The sequence below is a fragment of the Ranitomeya variabilis genome, chromosome 5 (assembly GCF_051348905.1).
Source record: "Ranitomeya variabilis isolate aRanVar5 chromosome 5, aRanVar5.hap1, whole genome shotgun sequence".
NCBI classification, from domain to species: domain Eukaryota; kingdom Metazoa; phylum Chordata; class Amphibia; order Anura; family Dendrobatidae; genus Ranitomeya; species Ranitomeya variabilis.
Window position 1 is genome coordinate 592,913,920 of NC_135236.1, and position 12,906 is coordinate 592,926,825.

Consider the following 12,906-nt stretch of genomic DNA (forward strand, 5'->3'; position numbering starts at 1 on the left):
AAACAGCATGGTTAATTAAGCTTCCTTAGAGAAAGTGAAGTACATTTGACAACATTTAAAATTAGTACATTTTGGAAAATGGGCATGTCTCTAAACATTAGGCAAAAACAAAGATTCTATCAACGGTCTTTATCTTAACTGAAAACTGCTAAATCATACAAATGCAAAAGAAGATTATATCACATGCTAATTTGCATGCTAGCAAAATCATAAGAATAAGTACAAAAACATTTCAAGATCTCATAATACTGGCAGCAGTGAGATTAAAGCATATGCTAATTTTGCATGTTAGCATAATTATAAGAATGAGATAAAAAGGTTTAAAAGAACTCATACTAGTGGCAGCAGTGGGATTTGAACTCACAAGTCTGTTGGAATATGGGTAAGTCTCTTAACAATAGGAAAAATCAATGATTCTTTCAACTGTCTTTTCCTAAACAGAAATTAACACACTCATGAAAATACAAAATCATAAGAATTAGATCAAAGGGTTCTCAAAACCTCATAATAATGGCAGCAGTGGGATTTGAATGGGCATGTCTCTAAACATTAGAAAAAAGCAAGGATTCTTTCAACAGTCTTTATCTGAACTGAAAACTGGAAAATCATGCAAATACAAAAGAAGATTAAATCACATGCTAATTTGCATGTTAGCAAAATCATAAGAATAAGTACAAAAACATTTCAAGATCTCATAATACTGGCAGCAGTGGGTTTAAAGCATATGCTAATTTTGCATGTTAGCATAATTATAAGAATAAGATAAAAAGGTTTAAAAGAACTCATACTAGTGGCATTTGAACCCACAAGTCTGTTAAAATTTAGGTAAGTCTCTAAACTAAAGTCTAAAACTGTCTTTTCCAAAACAGAAATGCACACACTCATGGAAATACAAAATCCTCAGAATTAGATCAAAGGGTTCTCAAAACCTCATAATACTGGCAGCAGTGGGATTTGAACCCACGCCTCCAAAGAGACTGGAGCCTTAATCCAGCGCCTTAGACCGCTCGGCCATGCTACCTAATGCATCATTAAAAGAGCTTCCTGAGAGTAAGTTTAGTGTATCTGACTACATTTTAAACTTGTGAATTGTGGAAAATGGATAGGTCTCTAAACAAAAAGGAAAAAGCAATGATTCTATCTTTTGTCTTTTCCAAAAAAGCAAAGCACGCACTCATACAAAAATATGCTAATTTTTCTATTAGCAAAATCATAAATATAAGCTGAAAAGGTTTTCAAAACCTCAATATGTTAGCAGCAGTGGGATTTGAACCCACGCCTCCAAAGAGACTGGAGCCTAAATCCAGCGCCTTAGACCACTCGGCCATGCTACCTTAAACAGCATGGTTAATTAAGCTTCCTTAGAGAAAGTGAAGTACATTTGACAACATTTAAAATTAGTACATTTTGGAAAATGGGCATGTCTCTAAACATTAGGCAAAAACAAAGATTCTATCAACGGTCTTTATCTTAACTGAAAACTGCTAAATCATACAAATACAAAAGAAGATTATATCACATGCTAATTTGCATGCTAGCAAAATCATAAGAATAAGTACAAAAACATTTCAAGATCTCATAATACTGGCAGCAGTGAGATTAAAGCATATGCTAATTTTGCATGTTAGCATAATTATAAGAATGAGATAAAAAGGTTTAAAAGAACTCATACTAGTGGCAGCAGTGGGATTTGAACTCACAAGTCTGTTGGAATATGGGTAAGTCTCTTAACAATAGGAAAAATCAATGATTCTTTCAACTGTCTTTTCCTAAACAGAAATTAACACACTCATGAAAATACAAAATCATAAGAATTAGATCAAAGGGTTCTCAAAACCTCATAATAATGGCAGCAGTGGGATTTGAATGGGCATGTCTCTAAACATTAGAAAAAAGCAAGGATTCTTTCAACAGTCTTTATCTGAACTGAAAACTGGAAAATCATGCAAATACAAAAGAAGATTAAATCACATGCTAATTTGCATGTTAGCAAAATCATAAGAATAAGTACAAAAACATTTCAAGATCTCATAATACTGGCAGCAGTGGGTTTAAAGCATATGCTAATTTTGCATGTTAGCATAATTATAAGAATAAGATAAAAAGGTTTAAAAGAACTCATACTAGTGGCATTTGAACCCACAAGTCTGTTAAAATTTAGGTAAGTCTCTAAACAATAGGAACAATCAATGATTCTTTCAACTGTCTTTTCCAAAACAGAAATGCACACACTCATGGAAATACAAAATACTCAGAATTAGATCAAAGGGTTCTCAAAACCTCATAATACTAGCAGCAGCGGGATTTGAACCCACGCCTCCGAAGAGACTGGAGCCTTAATCCAGCGCCTTAGACCGCTCGGCCATGCTACCTAATGCATCATTAAAAGAGCTTCCTTAGAGTAAGTTTAGTGTATCTGACTACATTTTAAACTTGTGCATTGTGGAAAATGGATAGGTCTCTAAACAAAAAGGAAAAAGCAATGATTCTATCTTTTGTCTTTTCCAAAAAAGCAAAGCACGCACTCATACAAAAATATGCTAATTTTTCTATTAGCAAAATCATAAATATAAGCTGAAAAAGTTTTCAAAACCTCAATATGTTGGCAGCAGTGGGATTTGAACCCACGCCTCCAAAGAGACTGAAGCCTTAATCCAGCGCCTTAGACCGCTCGGCCATGCTACCTAATGCATCATTAAAAGAGCTTCCTTAGAGTAAGTTTAGTGTATCTGACTACATTTTAAACTTGTGCATTGTGGAAAATGGATAGGTCTCTAAACAAAAAGGAAAAAGCAATGATTCTATCTTTTGTCTTTTCCAAAAAAGCAAAGCACGCACTCATACAAAAATATGCTAATTTTTCTATTAGCAAAATCATAAATATAAGCTGAAAAAGTTTTCAAAACCTCAATATGTTGGCAGCAGTGGGATTTGAACCCACGCCTCCAAAGAGACTGAAGCCTAAATCCAGCGCCTTAGACCACTCGGCCATGCTACCTTAAACAGCATGGTTAATTAAGCTTCCTTAGAGAAAGTGAAGTACATTTGACAACATTTAAAATTAGTACATTTTGGAAAATGGGCATGTCTCTAAACATTAGGCAAAAACAAAGATTCTATCAACGGTCTTTATCTTAACTGAAAACTGCTAAATCATACAAATACAAAAGAAGATTATATCACATGCTAATTTGCATGCTAGCAAAATCATAAGAATAAGTACAAAAACATTTCAAGATCTCATTATACTGGCAGCAGTGAGATTAAAGCATATGCTAATTTTGCATGTTAGCATAATTATAAGAATGAGATAAAAAGGTTTAAAAGAACTCATACTAGTGGCAGCAGTGGGATTTGAACTCACAAGTCTGTTGGAATATGGGTAAGTCTCTTAACAATAGGAAAAATCAAAGATTCTTTCAACTGTCTCTTCCTAAACAGAAATTAACACACTCATGAAAATACAAAATCATAAGAATTAGATCAAAGGGTTCTCAAAACCTCATAATAATGGCAGCAGTGGGATTTGAATGGGCATGTCTCTAAACATTAGAAAAAAGCAAGGATTCTTTCAACAGTCTTTATCTGAACTGAAAACTGGAAAATCATGCAAATACAAAAGAAGATTAAATCACATGCTAATTTGCATGTTAGCAAAATCATAAGAATAAGTACAAAAACATTTCAAGATCTCATAATACTGGCAGCAGTGGGTTTAAAGCATATGCTAATTTTGCATGTTAGCATAATTATAAGAATAAGATAAAAAGGTTTAAAAGAACTCATACTAGTGGCATTTGAACCCACAAGTCTGTTAAAATTTAGGTAAGTCTCTAAACTAAAGTCTAAAACTGTCTTTTCCAAAACAGAAATGCACACACTCATGGAAATACAAAATCCTCAGAATTAGATCAAAGGGTTCTCAAAACCTCATAATACTGGCAGCAGTGGGATTTGAACCCACGCCTCCAAAGAGACTGGAGCCTTAATCCAGCGCCTTAGACCGCTCGGCCATGCTACCTAATGCATCATTAAAAGAGCTTCCTGAGAGTAAGTTTAGTGTATCTGACTACATTTTAAACTTGTGAATTGTGGAAAATGGATAGGTCTCTAAACAAAAAGGAAAAAGCAATGATTCTATCTTTTGTCTTTTCCAAAAAAGCAAAGCACGCACTCATACAAAAATATGCTAATTTTTCTATTAGCAAAATCATAAATATAAGCTGAAAAGGTTTTCAAAACCTCAATATGTTAGCAGCAGTGGGATTTGAACCCACGCCTCCAAAGAGACTGGAGCCTAAATCCAGCGCCTTAGACCACTCGGCCATGCTACCTTAAACAGCATGGTTAATTAAGCTTCCTTAGAGAAAGTGAAGTACATTTGACAACATTTAAAATTAGTACATTTTGGAAAATGGGCATGTCTCTAAACATTAGGCAAAAACAAAGATTCTATCAACGGTCTTTATCTTAACTGAAAACTGCTAAATCATACAAATACAAAAGAAGATTATATCACATGCTAATTTGCATGCTAGCAAAATCATAAGAATAAGTACAAAAACATTTCAAGATCTCATAATACTGGCAGCAGTGAGATTAAAGCATATGCTAATTTTGCATGTTAGCATAATTATAAGAATGAGATAAAAAGGTTTAAAAGAACTCATACTAGTGGCAGCAGTGGGATTTGAACTCACAAGTCTGTTGGAATATGGGTAAGTCTCTTAACAATAGGAAAAATCAATGATTCTTTCAACTGTCTTTTCCTAAACAGAAATTAACACACTCATGAAAATACAAAATCATAAGAATTAGATCAAAGGGTTCTCAAAACCTCATAATAATGGCAGCAGTGGGATTTGAATGGGCATGTCTCTAAACATTAGAAAAAAGCAAGGATTCTTTCAACAGTCTTTATCTGAACTGAAAACTGGAAAATCATGCAAATACAAAAGAAGATTAAATCACATGCTAATTTGCATGTTAGCAAAATCATAAGAATAAGTACAAAAACATTTCAAGATCTCATAATACTGGCAGCAGTGGGTTTAAAGCATATGCTAATTTTGCATGTTAGCATAATTATAAGAATAAGATAAAAAGGTTTAAAAGAACTCATACTAGTGGCATTTGAACCCACAAGTCTGTTAAAATTTAGGTAAGTCTCTAAACAATAGGAACAATCAATGATTCTTTCAACTGTCTTTTCCAAAACAGAAATGCACACACTCATGGAAATACAAAATACTCAGAATTAGATCAAAGGGTTCTCAAAACCTCATAATACTAGCAGCAGCGGGATTTGAACCCACGCCTCCGAAGAGACTGGAGCCTTAATCCAGCGCCTTAGACCGCTCGGCCATGCTACCTAATGCATCATTAAAAGAGCTTCCTTAGAGTAAGTTTAGTGTATCTGACTACATTTTAAACTTGTGCATTGTGGAAAATGGATAGGTCTCTAAACAAAAAGGAAAAAGCAATGATTCTATCTTTTGTCTTTTCCAAAAAAGCAAAGCACGCACTCATACAAAAATATGCTAATTTTTCTATTAGCAAAATCATAAATATAAGCTGAAAAAGTTTTCAAAACCTCAATATGTTGGCAGCAGTGGGATTTGAACCCACGCCTCCAAAGAGACTGAAGCCTAAATCCAGCGCCTTAGACCACTCGGCCATGCTACCTTAAACAGCATGGTTAATTAAGCTTCCTTAGAGAAAGTGAAGTACATTTGACAACATTTAAAATTAGTACATTTTGGAAAATGGGCATGTCTCTAAACATTAGGCAAAAACAAAGATTCTATCAACGGTCTTTATCTTAACTGAAAACTGCTAAATCATACAAATACAAAAGAAGATTATATCACATGCTAATTTGCATGCTAGCAAAATCATAAGAATAAGTACAAAAACATTTCAAGATCTCATTATACTGGCAGCAGTGAGATTAAAGCATATGCTAATTTTGCATGTTAGCATAATTATAAGAATGAGATAAAAAGGTTTAAAAGAACTCATACTAGTGGCAGCAGTGGGATTTGAACTCACAAGTCTGTTGGAATATGGGTAAGTCTCTTAACAATAGGAAAAATCAAAGATTCTTTCACCTGTCTCTTCCTAAACAGAAATTAACACACTCATGAAAATACAAAATCATAAGAATTAGATCAAAGGGTTCTCAAAACCTCATAATAATGGCAGCAGTGGGATTTGAATGGGCATGTCTCTAAACATTAGAAAAAAGCAAGGATTCTTTCAACAGTCTTTATCTGAACTGAAAACTGGAAAATCATGCAAATACAAAAGAAGATTAAATCACATGCTAATTTGCATGTTAGCAAAATCATAAGAATAAGTACAAAAACATTTCAAGATCTCATAATACTGGCAGCAGTGGGTTTAAAGCATATGCTAATTTTGCATGTTAGCATAATTATAAGAATAAGATAAAAAGGTTTAAAAGAACTCATACTAGTGGCATTTGAACCCACAAGTCTGTTAAAATTTAGGTAAGTCTCTAAACTAAAGTCTAAAACTGTCTTTTCCAAAACAGAAATGCACACACTCATGGAAATACAAAATCCTCAGAATTAGATCAAAGGGTTCTCAAAACCTCATAATACTGGCAGCAGTGGGATTTGAACCCACGCCTCCAAAGAGACTGGAGCCTTAATCCAGCGCCTTAGACCGCTCGGCCATGCTACCTAATGCATCATTAAAAGAGCTTCCTGAGAGTAAGTTTAGTGTATCTGACTACATTTTAAACTTGTGAATTGTGGAAAATGGATAGGTCTCTAAACAAAAAGGAAAAAGCAATGATTCTATCTTTTGTCTTTTCCAAAAAAGCAAAGCACGCACTCATACAAAAATATGCTAATTTTTCTATTAGCAAAATCATAAATATAAGCTGAAAAAGTTTTCAAAACCTCAATATGTTGGCAGCAGTGGGATTTGAACCCACGCCTCCAAAGAGACTGAAGCCTAAATCCAGCGCCTTAGACCACTCGGCCATGCTACCTTAAACAGCATGGTTAATTAAGCTTCCTTAGAGAAAGTGAAGTACATTTGACAACATTTAAAATTAGTACATTTTGGAAAATGGGCATGTCTCTAAACATTAGGCAAAAACAAAGATTCTATCAACGGTCTTTATCTTAACTGAAAACTGCTAAATCATACAAATACAAAAGAAGATTATATCACATGCTAATTTGCATGCTAGCAAAATCATAAGAATAAGTACAAAAACATTTCAAGATCTCATTATACTGGCAGCAGTGAGATTAAAGCATATGCTAATTTTGCATGTTAGCATAATTATAAGAATGAGATAAAAAGGTTTAAAAGAACTCATACTAGTGGCAGCAGTGGGATTTGAACTCACAAGTCTGTTGGAATATGGGTAAGTCTCTTAACAATAGGAAAAATCAAAGATTCTTTCACCTGTCTCTTCCTAAACAGAAATTAACACACTCATGAAAATACAAAATCATAAGAATTAGATCAAAGGGTTCTCAAAACCTCATAATAATGGCAGCAGTGGGATTTGAATGGGCATGTCTCTAAACATTAGAAAAAAGCAAGGATTCTTTCAACAGTCTTTATCTGAACTGAAAACTGGAAAATCATGCAAATACAAAAGAAGATTAAATCACATGCTAATTTGCATGTTAGCAAAATCATAAGAATAAGTACAAAAACATTTCAAGATCTCATAATACTGGCAGCAGTGGGTTTAAAGCATATGCTAATTTTGCATGTTAGCATAATTATAAGAATAAGATAAAAAGGTTTAAAAGAACTCATACTAGTGGCATTTGAACCCACAAGTCTGTTAAAATTTAGGTAAGTCTCTAAACTAAAGTCTAAAACTGTCTTTTCCAAAACAGAAATGCACACACTCATGGAAATACAAAATCCTCAGAATTAGATCAAAGGGTTCTCAAAACCTCATAATACTGGCAGCAGTGGGATTTGAACCCACGCCTCCAAAGAGACTGGAGCCTTAATCCAGCGCCTTAGACCGCTCGGCCATGCTACCTAATGCATCATTAAAAGAGCTTCCTGAGAGTAAGTTTAGTGTATCTGACTACATTTTAAACTTGTGAATTGTGGAAAATGGATAGGTCTCTAAACAAAAAGGAAAAAGCAATGATTCTATCTTTTGTCTTTTCCAAAAAAGCAAAGCACGCACTCATACAAAAATATGCTAATTTTTCTATTAGCAAAATCATAAATATAAGCTGAAAAGGTTTTCAAAACCTCAATATGTTAGCAGCAGTGGGATTTGAACCCACGCCTCCAAAGAGACTGGAGCCTAAATCCAGCGCCTTAGACCACTCGGCCATGCTACCTTAAACAGCATGGTTAATTAAGCTTCCTTAGAGAAAGTGAAGTACATTTGACAACATTTAAAATTAGTACATTTTGGAAAATGGGCATGTCTCTAAACATTAGGCAAAAACAAAGATTCTATCAACGGTCTTTATCTTAACTGAAAACTGCTAAATCATACAAATACAAAAGAAGATTATATCACATGCTAATTTGCATGCTAGCAAAATCATAAGAATAAGTACAAAAACATTTCAAGATCTCATAATACTGGCAGCAGTGAGATTAAAGCATATGCTAATTTTGCATGTTAGCATAATTATAAGAATGAGATAAAAAGGTTTAAAAGAACTCATACTAGTGGCAGCAGTGGGATTTGAACTCACAAGTCTGTTGGAATATGGGTAAGTCTCTTAACAATAGGAAAAATCAATGATTCTTTCAACTGTCTTTTCCTAAACAGAAATTAACACACTCATGAAAATACAAAATCATAAGAATTAGATCAAAGGGTTCTCAAAACCTCATAATAATGGCAGCAGTGGGATTTGAATGGGCATGTCTCTAAACATTAGAAAAAAGCAAGGATTCTTTCAACAGTCTTTATCTGAACTGAAAACTGGAAAATCATGCAAATACAAAAGAAGATTAAATCACATGCTAATTTGCATGTTAGCAAAATCATAAGAATAAGTACAAAAACATTTCAAGATCTCATAATACTGGCAGCAGTGGGTTTAAAGCATATGCTAATTTTGCATGTTAGCATAATTATAAGAATAAGATAAAAAGGTTTAAAAGAACTCATACTAGTGGCATTTGAACCCACAAGTCTGTTAAAATTTAGGTAAGTCTCTAAACAATAGGAACAATCAATGATTCTTTCAACTGTCTTTTCCAAAACAGAAATGCACACACTCATGGAAATACAAAATACTCAGAATTAGATCAAAGGGTTCTCAAAACCTCATAATACTAGCAGCAGCGGGATTTGAACCCACGCCTCCGAAGAGACTGGAGCCTTAATCCAGCGCCTTAGACCGCTCGGCCATGCTACCTAATGCATCATTAAAAGAGCTTCCTTAGAGTAAGTTTAGTGTATCTGACTACATTTTAAACTTGTGCATTGTGGAAAATGGATAGGTCTCTAAACAAAAAGGAAAAAGCAATGATTCTATCTTTTGTCTTTTCCAAAAAAGCAAAGCACGCACTCATACAAAAATATGCTAATTTTTCTATTAGCAAAATCATAAATATAAGCTGAAAAAGTTTTCAAAACCTCAATATGTTGGCAGCAGTGGGATTTGAACCCACGCCTCCAAAGAGACTGAAGCCTAAATCCAGCGCCTTAGACCACTCGGCCATGCTACCTTAAACAGCATGGTTAATTAAGCTTCCTTAGAGAAAGTGAAGTACATTTGACAACATTTAAAATTAGTACATTTTGGAAAATGGGCATGTCTCTAAACATTAGGCAAAAACAAAGATTCTATCAACGGTCTTTATCTTAACTGAAAACTGCTAAATCATACAAATACAAAAGAAGATTATATCACATGCTAATTTGCATGCTAGCAAAATCATAAGAATAAGTACAAAAACATTTCAAGATCTCATTATACTGGCAGCAGTGAGATTAAAGCATATGCTAATTTTGCATGTTAGCATAATTATAAGAATGAGATAAAAAGGTTTAAAAGAACTCATACTAGTGGCAGCAGTGGGATTTGAACTCACAAGTCTGTTGGAATATGGGTAAGTCTCTTAACAATAGGAAAAATCAAAGATTCTTTCACCTGTCTCTTCCTAAACAGAAATTAACACACTCATGAAAATACAAAATCATAAGAATTAGATCAAAGGGTTCTCAAAACCTCATAATAATGGCAGCAGTGGGATTTGAATGGGCATGTCTCTAAACATTAGAAAAAAGCAAGGATTCTTTCAACAGTCTTTATCTGAACTGAAAACTGGAAAATCATGCAAATACAAAAGAAGATTAAATCACATGCTAATTTGCATGTTAGCAAAATCATAAGAATAAGTACAAAAACATTTCAAGATCTCATAATACTGGCAGCAGTGGGTTTAAAGCATATGCTAATTTTGCATGTTAGCATAATTATAAGAATAAGATAAAAAGGTTTAAAAGAACTCATACTAGTGGCATTTGAACCCACAAGTCTGTTAAAATTTAGGTAAGTCTCTAAACTAAAGTCTAAAACTGTCTTTTCCAAAACAGAAATGCACACACTCATGGAAATACAAAATCCTCAGAATTAGATCAAAGGGTTCTCAAAACCTCATAATACTGGCAGCAGTGGGATTTGAACCCACGCCTCCAAAGAGACTGGAGCCTTAATCCAGCGCCTTAGACCGCTCGGCCATGCTACCTAATGCATCATTAAAAGAGCTTCCTGAGAGTAAGTTTAGTGTATCTGACTACATTTTAAACTTGTGAATTGTGGAAAATGGATAGGTCTCTAAACAAAAAGGAAAAAGCAATGATTCTATCTTTTGTCTTTTCCAAAAAAGCAAAGCACGCACTCATACAAAAATATGCTAATTTTTCTATTAGCAAAATCATAAATATAAGCTGAAAAAGTTTTCAAAACCTCAATATGTTGGCAGCAGTGGGATTTGAACCCACGCCTCCAAAGAGACTGAAGCCTAAATCCAGCGCCTTAGACCACTCGGCCATGCTACCTTAAACAGCATGGTTAATTAAGCTTCCTTAGAGAAAGTGAAGTACATTTGACAACATTTAAAATTAGTACATTTTGGAAAATGGGCATGTCTCTAAACATTAGGCAAAAACAAAGATTCTATCAACGGTCTTTATCTTAACTGAAAACTGCTAAATCATACAAATACAAAAGAAGATTATATCACATGCTAATTTGCATGCTAGCAAAATCATAAGAATAAGTACAAAAACATTTCAAGATCTCATTATACTGGCAGCAGTGAGATTAAAGCATATGCTAATTTTGCATGTTAGCATAATTATAAGAATGAGATAAAAAGGTTTAAAAGAACTCATACTAGTGGCAGCAGTGGGATTTGAACTCACAAGTCTGTTGGAATATGGGTAAGTCTCTTAACAATAGGAAAAATCAAAGATTCTTTCACCTGTCTCTTCCTAAACAGAAATTAACACACTCATGAAAATACAAAATCATAAGAATTAGATCAAAGGGTTCTCAAAACCTCATAATAATGGCAGCAGTGGGATTTGAATGGGCATGTCTCTAAACATTAGAAAAAAGCAAGGATTCTTTCAACAGTCTTTATCTGAACTGAAAACTGGAAAATCATGCAAATACAAAAGAAGATTAAATCACATGCTAATTTGCATGTTAGCAAAATCATAAGAATAAGTACAAAAACATTTCAAGATCTCATAATACTGGCAGCAGTGGGTTTAAAGCATATGCTAATTTTGCATGTTAGCATAATTATAAGAATAAGATAAAAAGGTTTAAAAGAACTCATACTAGTGGCATTTGAACCCACAAGTCTGTTAAAATTTAGGTAAGTCTCTAAACTAAAGTCTAAAACTGTCTTTTCCAAAACAGAAATGCACACACTCATGGAAATACAAAATCCTCAGAATTAGATCAAAGGGTTCTCAAAACCTCATAATACTGGCAGCAGTGGGATTTGAACCCACGCCTCCAAAGAGACTGGAGCCTTAATCCAGCGCCTTAGACCGCTCGGCCATGCTACCTAATGCATCATTAAAAGAGCTTCCTGAGAGTAAGTTTAGTGTATCTGACTACATTTTAAACTTGTGAATTGTGGAAAATGGATAGGTCTCTAAACAAAAAGGAAAAAGCAATGATTCTATCTTTTGTCTTTTCCAAAAAAGCAAAGCACGCACTCATACAAAAATATGCTAATTTTTCTATTAGCAAAATCATAAATATAAGCTGAAAAGGTTTTCAAAACCTCAATATGTTAGCAGCAGTGGGATTTGAACCCACGCCTCCAAAGAGACTGGAGCCTAAATCCAGCGCCTTAGACCACTCGGCCATGCTACCTTAAACAGCATGGTTAATTAAGCTTCCTTAGAGAAAGTGAAGTACATTTGACAACATTTAAAATTAGTACATTTTGGAAAATGGGCATGTCTCTAAACATTAGGCAAAAACAAAGATTCTATCAACGGTCTTTATCTTAACTGAAAACTGCTAAATCATACAAATACAAAAGAAGATTATATCACATGCTAATTTGCATGCTAGCAAAATCATAAGAATAAGTACAAAAACATTTCAAGATCTCATAATACTGGCAGCAGTGAGATTAAAGCATATGCTAATTTTGCATGTTAGCATAATTATAAGAATGAGATAAAAAGGTTTAAAAGAACTCATACTAGTGGCAGCAGTGGGATTTGAACTCACAAGTCTGTTGGAATATGGGTAAGTCTCTTAACAATAGGAAAAATCAATGATTCTTTCAACTGTCTTTTCCTAAACAGAAATTAACACACTCATGAAAATACAAAATCATAAGAATTAGATCAAAGGGTTCTCAAAACCTCATAATAATGGCAGCAGTGGG

At 34.0% G+C, this 12,906-nt stretch overlaps 6 non-coding genes across 6 annotated transcripts; all 6 read right to left on the minus strand.

Annotated features, from left to right (window-relative positions):
* Positions 1-939: 939 nt before the first annotated feature.
* On the minus strand, positions 940-1,021 carry TRNAL-AAG (transfer RNA leucine (anticodon AAG)). The gene has a single exon. It is a non-coding gene; the product is annotated as a tRNA-Leu (tRNA).
* Positions 1,022-3,939: 2,918 nt separating this feature from the next.
* TRNAL-AAG (transfer RNA leucine (anticodon AAG)) lies at positions 3,940-4,021 on the minus strand. Its single transcript has one exon. It is a non-coding gene; the product is annotated as a tRNA-Leu (tRNA).
* A 2,605-nt stretch (positions 4,022-6,626) lies between these two features.
* TRNAL-AAG (transfer RNA leucine (anticodon AAG)) lies at positions 6,627-6,708 on the minus strand. Its single transcript has one exon. It is a non-coding gene; the product is annotated as a tRNA-Leu (tRNA).
* A 1,254-nt stretch (positions 6,709-7,962) lies between these two features.
* TRNAL-AAG (transfer RNA leucine (anticodon AAG)) lies at positions 7,963-8,044 on the minus strand. The gene has a single exon. It is a non-coding gene; the product is annotated as a tRNA-Leu (tRNA).
* Positions 8,045-10,649: 2,605 nt separating this feature from the next.
* TRNAL-AAG (transfer RNA leucine (anticodon AAG)) lies at positions 10,650-10,731 on the minus strand. The gene has a single exon. It is a non-coding gene; the product is annotated as a tRNA-Leu (tRNA).
* Positions 10,732-11,985: 1,254 nt separating this feature from the next.
* On the minus strand, positions 11,986-12,067 carry TRNAL-AAG (transfer RNA leucine (anticodon AAG)). Its single transcript has one exon. It is a non-coding gene; the product is annotated as a tRNA-Leu (tRNA).
* Between the last annotated feature and the right edge of the window lie 839 nt (positions 12,068-12,906).